The sequence below is a fragment of the Heterodontus francisci genome, chromosome 34 (genome assembly GCF_036365525.1).
Source record: "Heterodontus francisci isolate sHetFra1 chromosome 34, sHetFra1.hap1, whole genome shotgun sequence".
Taxonomy (NCBI): domain Eukaryota; kingdom Metazoa; phylum Chordata; class Chondrichthyes; order Heterodontiformes; family Heterodontidae; genus Heterodontus; species Heterodontus francisci.
The window spans coordinates 47,363,796-47,373,797 of record NC_090404.1 but is presented as its reverse complement, the minus strand read 5'-3'; positions in this window follow the sequence as shown (position 1 = coordinate 47,373,797).

Here is a 10,002-nt window from a genome sequence, read left to right as displayed (position 1 = left end):
CAGTACCACCGCTAAAGCTCTTGACTCAATCAATTCAATTTTATCCCTCATCCCACATCATTGATGTTACATCGCACAGTGATTTGCCTCCTCTCTGTGATGGCATACATTCAACACTTTCATCCAGTTCAGTCCTGTGACAGCTGCAGAGATCTGGACGGCGGATTCGCACTTTTGCGGGCTTGATATTGCACATCATCGGCCACTACAGGCAAGCAGGAAACGCATATGGTTTTTTTTTTGCTTGTTTGCTTGTTTCTTTCTTTCTTTCTTTACTTGTTTGTTTTTCTCTCTTTTCCTGGCTTTGCAACAGAAGCAAGCACGATATGCAAAATACTTGGAGTTCAATGTTTTGGCCCACGCTGCATTATTCTTTTCCCCTTTCCCGACACCACACTTTAGAAAGAAATCCTTCGTGTGGGTATCGAGAAGGATTGGCACCATGGGCTCGCCGTGGATGACTTCAGGTACACGGTGTGCAAAAGTGCAAGGTGGGCGTTGTTCTCTCGTGCTCACAGAAGTTTTGATCTTGGTGTTCCAAACAAGGACTGTTTTGACCGAGAAAGCTTTTTTGTGGCAGGAGGGAAGGGTTAACCAGAGGACAAGAAGATAAGGTGATTCGCATTCGAAGCAGACGTACAAGGAAAGAAGGATTAGTTTAGGCAGCATGTTGTTGTGTGAGCTGACTGAAAGTCGTGTGCTTTCAGATTGAATGTTAACATTCAAGCGAGAATGGCAGGATGCTGCAAGGGAATTAAAAAAAAAATCAGGGCCGAGGGCTGATCACTCGAATACGTTGAGTAGCTCTTGCAAAGGGATCGCACAGGCTATGTGTATTGGGCATGTCGCATTCCCAACACTTTCTTCAGTGCCTCTGAGCACCTTGTCTCGTTGCGCTTGTTACTGAGCCATTCGAGGTTATTAACCTTTGCCACCTTTCACTTCTTTCCGTCCAGGTGGCCCTTGCTGAAGTTTGATGGCGTACAAGGTATGTGACCTTCCTCCTCAGATTGTCTATCTGCCTTGAACAAGTGGTGGTGTGTGGCTGCTAGAGGGTCATTTTGCTGTCAGACTATGAACGCAATGGTGTTGCTGCCGCGTGAAAGATGTAGTGAAATGTGTTGCGTCGTGGCTTATAAAGCATGTTGGTTGTAGAAAGCGTCGCGGTTTAATGAAGCAATGAAATGTGCCAAGGAAAATGTGTTTAGTGCATTTTGAATGAGCCGCTTTGAGAATGCAAAGAAGAGAAAGTGGCCAGTCTGATGAGTAAAGAGCGGATGTTGTGCGGTGATTGTGATAGGCGGATGTGTGGAACATGTTTGCTGTTGATAGTTTTGATAAAACGGGTGGCGGGCCGCGGACGTGTTGTGGATGAGAGTCTCCATGCGGCAGTGCAAAGCGATTTGGAATTCAAAAAGTTTCCCCTAACAGCTCTCGGGTGGCCTCAGCAAGGCTCACGCCTCCCCGTCGGTGAATTGAACCCCGCTCTCCCGAACGACAGGCGAGGACACTCACCACTATACTAACGAGGAAGCACACAGAAAATCTTCCTACAGTTTGCCAGAGATTGCCAGCCACCTTTGGGCTTCAGAGATGTTGTGTCAGCTTGGAGGGGGCACGTTTCCATCACCATTTAGGCTTCTACTTTGGAGCCAGGCAGCCGACGCAGTACCACCGCTAAAGCCCTTGACTCAATCAATTCAATTTTATCCCTCATCCCACATCATTGATGTTACATCGCACAGTGATTTGCCTCCTCTCTGTGATGGCATACATTCAACACTTTCATCCAGTTCAGTCCTGTGACAGCTGCAGAGATCTGGACGGCGGATTCGCACTTTTGCGGGCTTGATATTGCACATCATCGGCCACTACAGGCAAGCAGGAAACGCATATGGTTTTTTTTTGCTTGTTTGCTTGTTTCTTTCATTCTTTCTTTACTTGTTTGTTTTTCTCTCTTTTCCTGGCTTTGCAACAGAAGCAAGCACGATATGCAAAATACTTGGAGTTCAATGTTTTGGCCAACGCTTTTCCCGTTTCCCGACACCACACTTTAGAAAGAAATCCTTCGTGTGGGTATCGAGAAGGATTGGCACCATGGGCTCGCCGTGGATGACTTCAGGTACACGGTGTGCAAAAGTGCAAGGTGGGCGTTGTTCTCTCGTGCTCACAGAAGTTTTGATCTTGGTGTTCCAAACAAGGGCTGTTTTGAGCGAGAAAGCTTTTTTGTGGCAGGAGGGAAGGGTTAACCAGAGGACAAGAAGATAAGGTGATTCGCATTCGAAGCAGACGTACAAGGAAAGAAGGATTAGTTTAGGCAGCATGTTGTTGTGTGAGCTGACTGAAAGTCGTGTGCTTTCAGATTGAATGTTAACATTCAAGAGAGAATGGCAGGATGCTGCAAGGGAATTAAAAAAAAAATCAGGGCCGTGGGCTGATCACTCGAATACGTTGAGTAGCTCTTGCAAAGGGATCGCACAGGCTATGTGTATTGGGCATGTAGCATTCCCAACACTTTCTTCAGTGCCTCTGAGCACCTAGTCTCGTTGCGCTTGTTACTGAGCCATTCGAGGTTATTAACATTTGCCACCTTTCACTTCTTTCCGTCCAGGTGGCCCTTGCTGAAGTTTGATGGCGTACAAGGTGTGTGACCTTCCTCCTCAGATTGTCTATCTGCCTTGAACAGGTGGTGGTGTGTGGCTGCTAGAGGGTCATTTTTCTGTCAGACTATGAACGCAATGGTGTTGCTGCCGCGTGAAAGATGGAGTGAAATGTGTTGCGTCGTGGCTTATAAAGCATGTTGGTTGTAGAAAGCGTCGCGGTTTAATGAAGCAATGAAATGTGCCAAGGAAAATGTGTTTAGTGCATTTTGAATGAGCCGCTTTGAGAATGCAAAGAAGAGAAAGTGGCCAGTCTGATGAGTAAAGAGCGGATGTTGTGCGGTGATTGTGATAGGCGGATGTGTGGAACATGTTTGCTGTTGATAGTTTTGATAAAACGGGTGGCGGGCCGCGTACGTGTTGTGGATGAGAGTCTCCATGCGGCAGTGCAAAGCGATTTGGAATTCCAAAAGTATCCCTTAACAGCTCCCGGGTGACCTCAACAAGGCTCACGCCTCCCCGTCGGTGAATTGAACCCCGCTCTCCCGAATGACAGGCGAGGACACTCACCACTATACTAACAAGGAAGCACACAGAAAATCTGCCTACAGTTTGCCAGAGATTGCCAGCCACCTTTGGGCTTCAGAGATGTTGTGTCAGCTTGGAGGGGGCACGTTTCCATCACCATTTAGGCTTCTACTTTGGAGCCAGGCAGCCGACACAGTACCACCGCTAAAGCTCTTGACTCAATCAATTCAATTTTATCCCTCATCCCACATCATTGATGTTACATCGCACAGTGATTTGCCTCCTCTCTGTGATGGCATACATTCAACACTTTCATCCAGTTCAGTCCTGTGACAGCTGCAGAGATCTGGACGGCGGATTCGCACTTTTGCGGGCTTGATATTGCACATCATCGGCCACTACAGGCAAGCAGGAAACGCATATGGTTTTTTATTTGCTTGTTTGCTTGTTTCTTTCTTTCTTTCTTTACTTGTTTGTTTTTCTCTCTTTTCCTGGCTTTGCAACAGAAGCAAGCACGATATGCAAAATACTTGGAGTTCAATGTTTTGGCCCACGCTGCATTATTCTTTTCCCCTTTCCCGACACCACACTTTAGAAAGAAATCCTTCGTGTGGGTATCGAGAAGGATTGGCACCATGGGCTCGCCGTGGATGACTTCAGGTACACGGTGTGCAAAAGTGCAAGGTGGGCGTTGTTCTCTCGTGCTCACGGAAGTTTTGATCTTGGTGTTCCAAACAAGGACTGTTTTGAGCGAGCAAGCTTTTTTGTGGCAGGAGGGAAGGGTTAACCAGAGGACAAGAAGATAAGGTGATTCGCATTCGAAGCAGACGTACAAGGAAAGAAGGATTAGTTTAGGCAGCATGTTGTTGTGTGAGCTGACTGAAAGTCGTGTGCTTTCAGATTGAATGTTAACATTCAAGAGAGAATGGCAGGATGCTGCAAGGGAATTAAAAAAAAAATCAGGGCCGTGTGCTGATCACTCGAATACGTTGAGTAGCTCTTGCAAAGGGATCGCACAGGCTATGTGTATTGGGCATGTAGCATTCCCAACACTTTCTTCAGTGCCTCTGAGCACCTTGTCTCCTTGCGCTTGTTACTGAGCCATTCGAGGTTATTAACCTTTGCCACCTTTCACTTCTTTCCGTCCAGGTGGCCCTTGCTGAAGTTTGATGGCGTACAAGGTGTGTGACCTTCCTCCTCAGATTGTCTATCTGCCTTGAACAGGTGGTGGTGTGTGGCTGCTAGAGGGTCATTTTTCTGTCAGACCATGAACGCAATGGTGTTGCTGCCGCGTGAAAGATGGAGTGAAATGTGTTGCGTCGTGGCTTATAAAGCATGTTGGTTGTAGAAAGCGTCGCGGTTTAATGAAGCAATGAAATGTGCCAAGGAAAATGTGTTTAGTGCATTTTGAATGAGCCGCTTTGAGAATGCAAAGAAGAGAAAGTGGCCAGTCTGATGAGTAAAGAGCGGATGTTGTGCGGTGATTGTGATAGGCGGATGTGTGGAACATGTTTGCTGTTGATAGTTTTGATAAAACGGGTGGCGGGCCGCGTACGTGTTGTGGATGAGAGTCTCCATGCGGCAGTGCAAAGCGATTTGGAATTCCAAAAGTTTCCCTTAACAGCTCCCGGGTGACCTCAACAAGGCTCACGCCTCGCCGTCGGTGAATTGAACCCCGCTCTCCCGAATGACAGGCGAGGACACTCACCACTATACTAACAAGGAAGCACACAGAAAATCTGCCTACAGTTTGCCAGAGATTGCCAGCCACCTTTGGGCTTCAGAGATGTTGTGTCAGCTTGGAGGGGGCACGTTTCCATCACCATTTAGGCTTCTACTTTGGAGCCAGGCAGCCGACGCAGTACCACCGCTAAAGCTCTTGACTCAATCAATTCAATTTTATCCCTCATCCCACATCATTGATGTTACATCGCACAGTGATTTGCCTCCTCTCTGTGATGGCATACATTCAACACTTTCATCCAGTTCAGTCCTGTGACAGCTGCAGAGATCTGGACGGCGGATTCGCACTTTTGCGGGCTTGATATTGCACATCATCGGCCACTACAGGCAAGCAGGAAACGCATATGGTTTTTTATTTGCTTGTTTGCTTGTTTCTTTCTTTCTTTCTTTACTTGTTTGTTTTTCTCTCTTTTCCTGGCTTTGCAACAGAAGCAAGCACGATATGCAAAATACTTGGAGTTCAATGTTTTGGCCCACGCTGCATTATTCTTTTCCCCTTTCCCGACACCACACTTTAGAAAGAAATCCTTCGTGTGGGTATCGAGAAGGATTGGCACCATGGGCTCGCCGTGGATGACTTCAGGTACACGGTGTGCAAAAGTGCAAGGTGGGCGTTGTTCTCTCGTGCTCACGGAAGTTTTGATCTTGGTGTTCCAAACAAGGACTGTTTTGAGCGAGCAAGCTTTTTTGTGGCAGGAGGGAAGGGTTAACCAGAGGACAAGAAGATAAGGTGATTCGCATTCGAAGCAGACGTACAAGGAAAGAAGGATTAGTTTAGGCAGCATGTTGTTGTGTGAGCTGACTGAAAGTCGTGTGCTTTCAGATTGAATGTTAACATTCAAGAGAGAATGGCAGGATGCTGCAAGGGAATTAAAAAAAAAATCAGGGCCGTGTGCTGATCACTCGAATACGTTGAGTAGCTCTTGCAAAGGGATCGCACAGGCTATGTGTATTGGGCATGTAGCATTCCCAACACTTTCTTCAGTGCCTCTGAGCACCTTGTCTCCTTGCGCTTGTTACTGAGCCATTCGAGGTTATTAACCTTTGCCACCTTTCACTTCTTTCCGTCCAGGTGGCCCTTGCTGAAGTTTGATGGCGTACAAGGTGTGTGACCTTCCTCCTCAGATTGTCTATCTGCCTTGAACAGGTGGTGGTGTGTGGCTGCTAGAGGGTCATTTTGCTGTCAGACCATGAACGCAATGGTGTTGCTGCCGCGTGAAAGATGTAGTGAAATGTGTTGCGTCGCGGCTTATAAAGCATGTTGGTTGTAGAAAGCGTCGCGGTTTAATGAAGCAATGAAATGTGCCAAGGAAAATGTGTTTAGTGCATTTTGAATGAGCCGCTTTGTGAATGCAAAGAAGAGAAAGTGGCCAGTCTGATGAGTAAAGAGCGGATGTTGTGCGGTGATTGTGATAGGCGGATGTGTGGAACATGTTTGCTGTTGATAGTTTTGATAAAACGGGTGGCGGGCCGCGTACGTGTTGTGGATGAGAGTCTCCATGCGGCAGTGCAAAGCGATTTGGAATTCAAAAAGCTTCCCCTAACAGCTCTCGGGTGACCTCAGCAACGCTCACGTCTCACCGTCGGTGAATTGAACCCCGCTCTCCCGAATGACAGGCGGGGACACTCACCACTATACTAACGAGGAAGCACACAGAAAATCTTCCTACAGTTTGCCAGAGATTGCCAGCCACCTTTGGGCTTCAGAGATGTTGTGTCAGCTTGGAGGGGGCACGTTTCCATCACCATTTAGGCTTCTACTTTGGAGCCAGGCAGCCGACGCGGTACCACCGCTAAAGCTCTTGACTCAATCAATTCAATTTTATCCCTCATCCCACATCATTGATGTTACATCGCACAGTGATTTGCCTCCTCTCTGTGATGGCATACATTCAACACTTTCATCCAGTTCAGTCCTGTGACAGCTGCAGAGATCTGGACGGCGGATTCGCACTTTTGCGGGCTTGATATTGCACATCATCGGCCACTACAGGCAAGCAGGAAACGCATATGGTTTTTTTTTTGCTTGTTTGCTTGTTTCTTTCTTTCTTTCCTTACTTGTTTGTTTTTCTCTCTTTTCCTGGCTTTGCAACAGAAGCAAGCACGATATGCAAAATACTTGGAGTTCAATGTTTTGGCCCACGCTGCATTATTCTTTTCCCCTTTCCCGACACCACACTTTAGAAAGAAATCCTTCGTGTGGGTATCGAGAAGGATTGGCACCATGGGCTCGCCATGGATGACTTCAGGTACACGGTGTGCAAAATGCAAGGTGGGCGTTGTTCTCTCGTGCTCACAGAAGTTTTGATCTTGGTGTTCCAAACAAGGACTGTTTTGAGCGAGCAAGCTTTTTTGTGGCAGGAGGGAAGGGTTAACCAGAGGACAAGAAGATAAGGTGATTCGCATTAGAAGCAGACGTACAAGGAAAGAAGGATTAGTTTAGGCAGCATGTTGTTGTGTGAGCTGACTGAAAGTCGTGTGCTTTCAGATTGAATGTTAACATTCAAGAGAGAATGGCAGGATGCTGCAAGGGAATTAAAACAAAAATCAGGGCCGAGGGCTGATCACTCGAATACGTTGAGTAGCTCTTGCAAAGGGATCGCACAGGCTATGTGTATTGGGCATGTAGCATTCCCAACACTTTCTTCAGTGCCTCTGAGCACCTTGTCTCGTTGCGCTTGTTACTGAGCCATTCGAGGTTATTAACCTTTGCCACCTTTCACTTCTTTCCGTCCAGGTGGCCCTTGCTGAAGTTTGATGGCGTACAAGGTGTGTGACCTTCCTCCTCAGATTGTCTATCTGCCTTGAACAGGTGGTGGTGTGTGGCTGCTAGAGGGCTATTTTGCTGTCAGACTATGAACGCAATGGTGTTGCCACCGCGTGAAAGATGTAGTGAAATGTGTTGCGTCGTGGCTTATAAAGCATGTTGGTTGTAGAAAGCGTCGCGGTTTAATGAAGCAATGAAATGTGCCAAGGAAAATGTGTTTAGTGCATTTTGAATGAGCCGCTTTGTGAATGCAAAGAAGAGAAAGTGGCCAGTCTGATGAGTAAAGAGCGGATGTTGTGCGGTGATTGTGATAGGCGGATGTGTGGAACATGTTTGCTGTTGATAGTTTTGATAAAACGGGTGGCGGGCCGCGTACGTGTTGTGGATGAGAGTCTCCATGCGGCAGTGCAAAGCGATTTGGAATTCAAAAAATTTCCCCGAACAGCTCTCGGGTGGCCTCAGCAACGCTCACGCCTCCCCGTCCGGGAATTGAACCCCGGTCTCCCGCGTGACAGGCGGGGACACTCACCACTATACTAACGAGGAAGCACACAGAGACGCTTCCTACAGTTTGCCAGAGATTGCCAGCCACCTTTGGGCTTCATAGATGTTGTGTCAGCTTGGAGGGGGCACGTTTCCATCACCATTTAGGCTTCTACTTTGGAGCCAGGCAGCCGACGCAGTACCACCGCTAAAGCTCTTGACTCAATCAATTCAATTTTATCCCTCATCCCACATCATTGATGTTACATCGCACAGTGATTTGCCTCCTCTCTGTGATGGCATACATTCAACACTTTCATCCAGTTCAGTCCTGTGACAGCTGCAGAGATCTGGACGGCGGATTCGCACTTTTGCGGGCTTGATATTGCACATCATCGGCCACTACAGGCAAGCAGGAAACGCATATGTTTTTTTTTTGCTTGTTTGCTTGTTTGTTTCTTTCTTTCTTTCTTTACTTGTTTGTTTTTCTCTCTTTTCCTGACTTTGCAACAGAAGCAAGCACGATATGCAAAATACTTGGAGTTCAATGTTTTGGCCCACGCTGCATTATTCTTTTCCCCTTTCCCGACACCACACTTTAGAAAGAAATCCTTCGTGTGGGTATCGAGAAGGATTGGCACCATGGGCTCGCCGTGGATGACTTCAGGTACACGGTGTGCAAAAGTGCAAGATGGGCGTTGTTCTCTCGTGCTCACAGAAGTTTTGATCTTGGTGTTCCAAACAAGGACTGTTTTGAGCGAGAAAGCTTTTTTGTGGCAGGAGGGAAGGGTTAACCAGGGGACAAGAAGATAAGGTGATTCGCATTCGAAGCAGACGTACAAGGCAAGAATGATTAGTTCAGGCAGCATGTTGTTGTGTGAGCTGACTGAAAGTCGTGTGCTTTCAGACTGAATGTTAACATTCAAGAGAGAATGGCAGGATGCTGCAAGGGAATTAAAAAAAAAATCAGGGCCGAGGGCTGATCACTCGAATACGTTGAGTAGCTCTTGCAAAGGGATCGCACAGGCAATGTGTATTGGGCATGTAGCATTCCCAACACTTTCTTCAGTGCCTCTGAGCACCTTGTCTCGTTGCGCTTGTTACTGAGCCATTCGAGGTTATTAACCTTTGCCACCTTTCACTTCTTTCCGTCCAGGTGGCCCTTGCTGAAGTTTGATGGCGTACAAGGTGTGTGACCTTCCTTCTCAGATTGTCTATCTGCCTTGAACAGGTGGTGGTGTGTGGCTGCTAGAGGGTCATTTTGCTGTCAGACTATGAACGCAATGGTGTTGCTGCCGCGTGAAAGATGTAGTGAAATGCGTTGCGTCGTGGCTTATAAAGCATGTTGGTTGTAGAAAGCGTCGCGGTTTAGTGAAGCAATGAAATGTGCCAAGGAAAATGCGTTTAGTGCATTTTGAATGAGCCGCTTTGAGAATGCAAAGAAGAGAAAGTGGCCAGTCTGATGAGTAAAGAGCGGATGTTGTGCGGTGATTGTGATAAGCGGATGTGTGGAACATGTTTGCTGTTGATAGTTTTGATAAAACGGGTGTCGGGCCGCGTAGTGGATGAGAGTCTCCATGCGGCAGTGCAAAGCGATTTGGAATTCAAGAAGTTTCCCGCAACAGATCTCGGGTGGCCTCAGCAACGCACACGCCTCCCCGTCGGGGAATTGGACCCCGGTCTCCCGCGAGACAGGCGGGGATACTCACCACTATACTAACGAGGAAGCACACAGAAAGGCTTCCTACAGTTTGCCAGAGATTGCCAGCCACCTTTGGGCTTCAGAGATGTTGTGTCAGCTTGGAGGGGGCACGTTTCCATCACCATTTAGGCTTCTACTTTGGAGCCAGGCAGCCGACGCAGTACCACCGCTAAAGCTCT